Below are 8,648 nucleotides of genomic sequence, written 5' to 3'. Positions count from 1 at the left end.
TAAGTCCAGTCCAGTGGCACTGCCATATAAGTCCAGTCCAGTGGTGCTGCTGTATAAGTTCAGTCCAGTGGTGCTGCGGTAAAAGTCCAGCAATAATGCTGTATAAGTCCACGGGTACTGCGGTATAAGTCCAGTCCAGTGGTGCTGCCGTATAAGTCCAGTCCAGTAGTGCTGCCGTATAAGTCCAGTGGTACTGCCATGCAAGTCCAGGGGTACTGCCGTATAAATCTGGGGCTACTGCCGTATAAGTCCAGGACTGCTGATATATTAGTCCAGTCCAATGGTGCTGCCGTATAAGTCCAGTCCAGTGGTGCTGCCATATAAGACCAGGGGTATTGCCACATAAGTCCAGGGGTACTGCCGTATAAGTCCATTCCAGTGGTACTGCCGTATAAGTCAAGTCCAGTGGTTTTGCCGTATAAGTCCAGTGGTACTGCCGTATAAGGCCAGGGTTACTGCTGTATAAGTCCAGTCCAGTGGTACCGACATATAAGTCCAGTGGTCTGCCGTATAAGTCAAGGGGTACTGCCATTTAACTCCAGTGGTACTGCTGTATAAGTCCAGGGGTACTGCCATATTAGTCCAGTCCAGTGGTGCTACCATATAAGTCCAGGGGTACTGCCGTATAAGTCCAGGGGTACTGCCATATAAGTCTAGTCCAGTGGTGTTGCCATAGAAGTCCAGGGGTCTGCAGTATAATTCAAGGGGTAATGTCGTATAAGTCAAGGGGTACTGCCGTATAAGTCCAGAGGTACAACCTTATAAGTCCATTCCAGTGGTGCTGCCTTATAAGTACAGTCCAGTGGTGCTGCCGCATAAGTCCAGTCCAGTGGTGCTGCCATATAATTCCAGGGGTACTGCTGTATAAGTCCAGGGGTGCTGCATTATAAGTCCAGTCCAGTGGTGCTGCCACATTAGTCCAGTCCAGTGGTGCTGCCATATAAGTCCAGCGGTACTGCAGTAAAAGTCCAGGGGTAATGCCGTATAAGTCCAAGGGTTTTGCCATATAAATCCAGTCCAATGGTGCTGCGATATAAGTCCAGTCCAGTGGTGCTGCTGTATAAATTCAGTCCAGTGGTGCTACGGTAAAAGTCCAGTGATAATGCCGTACACTGCTCTAACGTTACATCAGTTGCCATAGTGACCGGATCTATGTATGCTCTGTCATCGCATCATTTCTGTCATCATGGTAACCAGAGTCTCTTAATGCGCCGCCAGCACGTCACATCACTTCCATCTCCACCGGCCACACATCTCATCTGTAGACCCATTTTAATTTTCCACAATAATATGGACAATGGTTTTATGAATTATTTGTTCGTTGGGTACCAATTTGAGAAATAAATTCCTATTAAGGACCCCCATTAGGGACCTTTCCCCTGTACTCTCATCAACTTTTGTTAAACCAAGGGCAATGGAAGGTTTAAAGCAGATACAGGTCTTGGGGAATACATGTGTGCCAAATGCAGTTCTCTCATTGCAGATTCAATGCTTCTAGCAGATCTGCAAAAGCAGAAACTGGGCACACCCAGTTACCTTCTAACTTTATACTGTCTACTCTAATTATTTAAGGAATTCACTACAAGATATCAGGATTTCTCCATAATCCAGTACTCCTTGCCTTATGTTACTTATAGAACCAGTGGATTAAGCAAACAAATGTTGCTATTTAAAATCCAATATTGAATTACAGGTTGAGTATCCCATATCCAAATATTCCGAAATACGGAATATTCCGAAATACGGAATTTTTTGAGTGAGACTGAGATAGTGAAATATTTGTTTTTTGATGGCTCAATGTACACAAACTTTGTTTAATACACAAAGTTATTAAAAATATTATATTAAATGACCTTCAGGCTGTGTGTATAAGGTGTATATGAAACATAAATGAATTGTGTGAATGTAGACACACTTTGTTTAATGCACAAAGTTATAAAAAATATTGGCTAAAATTACCTTCAGGCTGTGTGTATAAGGTGTATATGAAACATAAATGCATTATGTGCTTAGATTTAGGTCCCATAACCATGATATCTCAATATGGTATGCAATTATTCCAAAATACGGAAAAATCCGATATCCAAAATACCTCTGGTCCCAAGCATTTTGGATAAGGGATACTCAACCTGTAGTAGAATTCAGTGAATCTATTTAGGGATTCAGCAAGGTGCACCTTGCTACTTTGTTGCATATACAGTGACATACTAGAAGACATAATGTAACTAATTGATACAGGGAGATCTGTTAATGGAAATTACTAACTGTTCTGAAATATTCCTCCATTCACTACCTTGGTTCTTAATAAAACATACTTCAAAGAATACCTCAACAAGGTAAATTTTGATTGAATTATACAGGAGAGATTCCAATTATAAGGCTTATCTTTGGTGCCTTAATATTTATGTTATATGTTGTTATGCTCATGTGCGTCTTTTTTTAAGTCATATTAAAAGTTAAGTTTTAATTTTAAATAAGAGTGCCCCAATGTAGAGAGTTGTCTTTTTCCTCTTTTGTTCCTATAAGTACTGCAGTATAAGTCTAGTCCAGTGGTGCTGCCGTATAAGTCCAGTCCAGTGGTGCTGCCATATAAGTCCAGCGGTACTGCACTGTATGCCCAGTGGTACTGCCGTATAAGTCCTGGGGTACTGCCGTATAAGTCCAGGGGTACTGCCGTATAAGTCCAGTGGTGCTGTCCTGTGCTGTATATTATTTACTCCAAATAAATGGGTTATTAATATTTAATCAAAATCATTTTTACAGTGTTTGCCTGGTGGGGTGTAGGGGTATGCTCATGTGCCGCATATTGTTATATAACTCCAGAAAAATACTGGAGAACAAACATTTGGAGGATAAAATAGGGAAAGATCAAGAACCGCTTCCCTCTACTACTGCTGCTGCTGCCAATGCTGTTGTTGCTGCTGGGTTTAGATCATCATCCCTGAGGGGAATTGGGAGACCACTTGTACTACTTCAACTAAGCAATTGACTGTCCAACAGTCTTTTGCGAGGAAAATTAAATATCACAGCAGTCATCCTGTTGCAAAGCAGATAACTGAGGCCTTGATAGCTATGTTGGTGTTAGACGTGCGTCCGGTATCTGCCATTAGTGCTGTGGGATTTAGACAATTGATGGAGGTAGTGTGTCCCCAGTATCAAATCCCATCTAGATTCCACTTCATTAGGAAAGCGATTCCCTGACTGTACAGGAACATTAAGAAAAGTGTCCTCGGTGTCCTGAAAAATGCAGTTATACCCAGTGTCCACTTAAACACAGACATGTGGACAAGTGGAGCAGGGCAAACTAAGGACTACATGATTGGGACAGCCCACTGGGTAGATTTATTGCCTCCCGCAGCAACAACAGCAGCAGCACCAGTAGCAGCATCTCACAAATGCCAGCTTGTTCCTAGGCAGGCTAAGCTGTCTATCACTGGTTTCCGTAAGAGGCTCACTGCTGGCAACCTTTTACAGAAACTGAGAGACATCAATGCACAATGGATTACCCCACTTAGACTCTCCTGAGGATTTGTGATATCGGACAACGTCACAAATATTGTGCGTGCATTAAATCTGGGCAAATTCCAGCATGTCCCATGTTTTGCACATACAATTAATTTGGTGGTGCAGAATTTTTTTTTTAAATGACAGGGGCGTGCAGGAGATGCTTTCAACATTCAGCCACTGCGTGCCACTCCTAGATGGGCCAGGTGTTTGTGCCGCACACTTGGGTTGCTTAGCTTAGTCATCTAGCGACCTCATTGCACCTCTTTTTCTTCTTTGCATGGTGTTCTGTTTGTGGCCTAGTTTTTAAAAGTGCCATCCTGTCTGACAGTGCAGTGCCATTCTTAGATGGGTCAGGTGTTTGTGCCGCCCACTTGAGTCGCTTAGCTTAGTCATTCAGCGACCTCATTGCACCTCTTTTTCTTCTTTGCATCATTTGCTGTTTGGGGCCAAGTTTTTAAAACTGCCATTCTGTCTGCCACTGCAGTGCCACTCCTAGATGGGCCAGGTGTTTGTGCCGCCCATTTGGGTCGCTTAGCTTAGTCATCCAGCAACCTTGGTACAACCATTTGGCCAAAAAACAATATTGTGAGGTGTGAGGTGTTCAGAATAGACTGGAAATGAGTGGAAATGAATGTTATTAATAATACCATAGGATCAAAATTCCCCAGAAATTCTGTGATTTTAGCTGTTTTTATGTTTTTTTTTACATTATCCAGATCCAAAACCAAAAACAAAGTTTTATTTTACACACATTTGTTTACCTAATAAATACAACAATGACTGTCAATACAAATCTTCTTAATAAACAGGTTCCCGACCACCTACAATACTAATTTTATTATTAACATCTTTCTACTTAGTGGCATAAAATAATGTAGCACTTCCTTAAAATTTTTACATGTAAATCTTTCTTGCATTTTTACAATCAGTTACACCTATTCTAGTTTAAATTGTAATAAATTCCTCTTACTGTTGAAAGACATGATCTATACATATAATTTAATCAATAATTTACTGATCTCTGAGGCATCTCTTCTTTCTTAGAAGATAATTAAATGTCTAAAATAGCAACGCTATTGAACCAATGCAGTTTAATTCTCCAGAGGAGCATAATATGCTTTAAATTCTTATCTGGCTTGCTTTTGAGCCAGAAATTCATGAAAGTGTCATTCATTTGTCATGAAGAAATCATTCAGAAACTCATTGATTTCACAGGTTGCTAACTTCTGTCAATACAAGTTGAAGTTACCTAGATAACTCCATGTGAGGCTGGGATCAAATTTACAAAACTCTTATATTTTCTCATCAGATAACAAATTGGTTGCAGCAGATATCGTATGGAGCTATTGTATCTTTATAGAACAAGACAGTTGTCTTTCAAATGATTGTAAGGTTCTTCTCAATGTAGCTTAGAGACGTGTTTCACTCAAATTAGCCTTAGCAATAAATCAATGACATCCACAATTAATATGTAGGCCACGAATGTAAACTTTATACCATTCACATTTATTAAATATATCTACACTACTCCCAATAAGTACTGATATTAAATTAATAGCATTCACATTTAATAAACAGACCTTTTTCCATCCAACCAGCACCAACAAAACATTTTTAGCATTCACATTGAAATAAACTTAAATTAGACGTATGCGGGTTTGGTTTTACTCGGATTTACTCGGGTCTCGAAACGGCATCTTATTGGCTCACGGATGTCACGGGTTTTGGATAGCCAATAAGAAAAACCCTAAAAACCTGAGTAAATCCATGTAAAACCGAACCCGCACATCTCTAATTTAAATAGACCTATTATCCCCCAACAAGTCCTAACGTTAAATTAATAGTGTTCACATTTAATAAATAGACCTATTGCCCAGACTTTGACTAATAGCATTATGATTTTTATAAATAACCTTCAGCTATTACTATTTCTTCTGTTTTACACAGGCTCCCTCTCCCATCCTTGGACAAGGATAGCTTGGCATCTTTGAAACCCCCACCCTGGTCCGTGGAGGAAATACAGCTAGTAATTCAACAGGTTCCTAAGGGGAAAGCTCCTGGCCCTGACAGCTTCATTACCTCTTTTTATTCTGCGTTTGGTGAGGCCTTTTCCACTCTTCTTTTGCTGCTTTATACAGAGGCTGCTAACACTGGCTCCTTTCCAGCAGAAATGGTGGAAACTCAAATTATGACTTTTCTGCAGCCTGATTAGAACCCCTCTGGATGCAATAATAATAGGCCTATAGCACTCCTTGAGCTGACTGCTAATCGCCTTAACTCTTTGCTCCCACAAACTTCTCACAAACCGTGTCTCTCCATTGATGATGTATTACTATTTGTAACTAGCTTTGTTGTCTTCTCTTCACAATATTTTGTATAGTAATAGTGCTGCCTCTTACTATAAATTAAACATTACCAAAACGGAGGCTCTTCTCATCAATACTCCCCTTCCATCTCTCCAATCCCTGAAGAAATGTTTACCTTTCACCTGGAAGGACTCTTCTTTATCATACATGGGAATCTCCATACCTTCTAACATTCAAAATGATCGCAATGTTAATTACAGTATGTCCCTTTAATGATGCAGTGGACATCCTTAGCCACAGTGTGGATGAATCATGATGTCTCCTGGTTAGGCCACCTGGTGGCATTTAAGATGATGTTGCCAAAATGTATGCATTTATTTTGTGCTATTCCCAATGAAATCCCCCATAAATAAATACAGCAGATGAGGTGATTGATGCTTTCCTACTGTATGCGAGGAAACTTATGTCTCTCAGAATGGATTATAGCCAAATAATCTGCTCTAAACCACAGAGGGGGGTTTCACCCTTCCCGACCTGATCAGGTACCACTGGGAAAACCTGTTCTCCCAACCATGTGACTGGTTCCTCCCCCTCATTCTAAGCTTTGGTTGGACTTAGAATGTGCTGTTCTCTAAGATATCCCTTTCCATTACCTACCTTGATTACCCCAGCATCTCGATCAACAACTATTTCCTACAGCTGCTCTCGATACCTTAAAAGTTTGGGATCTTCAGATCCCGACCCATTTTGATTTTATCTGTCCCTCAAATACTGTTTCCCTTCAATTGCTCAACAGATGATTGCCTCATCTTCATATCTCCTACTGGATAAATCTGCACTTCAAATCCCTTGCATACTTATTCTTCAATCCTCCATTCTACCATTTACTGACCTTTGTGTTAAATGTAATTTAGGTCCCCCAGCTTGCTTTTATTACCAACTTCAACATTGGGCTGACCGAATGACTATTGGTCACATTACGTTTCCGACACCCCAGGACCAAGTTTAATGTATACTGTCTAAATCCTCTTGTGGTGCCATATCTTACTGGTATTGTTGATTGTCACCCCCAGACCATATAGATAACTCTTCTGCTCAGCTCAAATGGGAGACTGATATCCAACATACTTTCACTCTTAAACAATGGGAATCTATCCACCTATCTTCATTCTCCTTATCTAAGTGCAATAATCATACTGAAGTGCACATTAAACTTTTAAATAGATTGTATTTGACTTCCTCTAAATTACATATTATATGACCTATGACTTCCAAACTTTGCTGGCATTTCTGCCATGCCATGTACCATGTTTCAGTACTATATTCCATGTTTTCTGGGACTGCCCTATTTTATGCCCTATTCGTACGGAAGTCTTCCTCCCTCCCTCAATTTGTAAAGTTGTATTTAAAACTCAATTTCATTTTGAAATGGAGACTAGAGAGGATTCTAACTCCACTGCCGTCTCTTCTCCCATTATTATGTGGCTCCTATGGCACGTATATATCACAAAGGGTAAGTGATCCCCCTGTTCATTGTACTTTACGGAGCCCCTCTCCCACCCTTTGCCTTCATAACATCATTAATTCTTCTAGGTACACTTGCACACAGTTTTTGAAGAAACTCGGCAGAGAGGTTGTTCCAGACATCTTGTGGAACTAACCACACATCTTCTGTAGATGTAGGCTTGCTCAAATCCTTCTGTCTCTTCATGTAATCAAAGACAGACTTGATGATGTTGAGATCAGGACTCTGTGGGGGCCATATCTTCACTTCCAAGTGTATTTAGAGGAATGGGGGGCATTTGAATATCGCCCCTCTATCTCCCTTCACTTTAGATGGAAGATCGGAGGTGGGATAAGAATTGAATTCCCCATTTTGCGTCTATTATGTAGGTATCTATTTTTAAAGGAAAATATGAGTTCCTTCAATTTCAGACTTTAAAATACAAAAATGACTATTAATACAGAACTGGACTAATGAAGTAAACACTTTACCTGAACGATCACTGAACAAAAGCATGATGCTGTAACATTATGCAAATGCATTATAAGTGCAGGTCAATCTATATGTAAGGATTACGTATAACATATGCCAATATCATATTTTCAACAACATATTTTTATAAATACTTTAAATACAGATGACAGTGCCTGTGTCATGTGACATCAGGTATGTCACAGGGGTTACACACTTGCAGATTCGATGATGCACCAAATAAAATATATTTCATTGCTTGCAGGATGATAATCTGTCAAAAATGGGTCATTTCTATCTTAAAAAATAAATTGCAATGTAGCCACCTGTCAGCTTTTCATCAAGTGTCTTCGTTTTCAACAGCGATAGAGGAATGAAATTGGAGCACTATCTAGTAATTTATTTTTAACGGGACATTTCCACCTAAAATGTAACCTCACATTTGTGGCACAGTATGTCTGCTGATTGCAGAATGTCTGCTTAGTTCTCTGTTTTACAATGTTCTTACCATGCTCTGTGTCAATTAAACATACTGTACAGACCCTTATAGCAGGCTGGTAATTATTAAGATTGTGGGGTATAGCTAGAAAATCACAAAATGTTGCTATATTAAACAATAAGATTCAAGATGGACAAAACCTTTTTTTTTCCGGGGTGGAGAATCAATTAAAAGCAATGTCAATTATATGAAGTCCTGCATTAAATTAACGTGCTGAGATTTTCATGTAGTACAGTCCATATTCACTGTTGTGTGTTAACTCTGCAGTGTACCATCTATGTAAGGTTCATGAAAGATTGTGGAAATCATCCTGAACCCTGTAATCAAAGTACTAGAGTTACTTAAATGGCATCAATTTATA

Source organism: Pseudophryne corroboree, chromosome 11 (genome assembly GCF_028390025.1).
Source record: "Pseudophryne corroboree isolate aPseCor3 chromosome 11, aPseCor3.hap2, whole genome shotgun sequence".
NCBI classification, from domain to species: Eukaryota; Metazoa; Chordata; class Amphibia; order Anura; family Myobatrachidae; genus Pseudophryne; species Pseudophryne corroboree.
The sequence above is the reverse complement of the archived record's forward strand: the minus strand, read 5'-3'. Positions refer to the sequence as shown.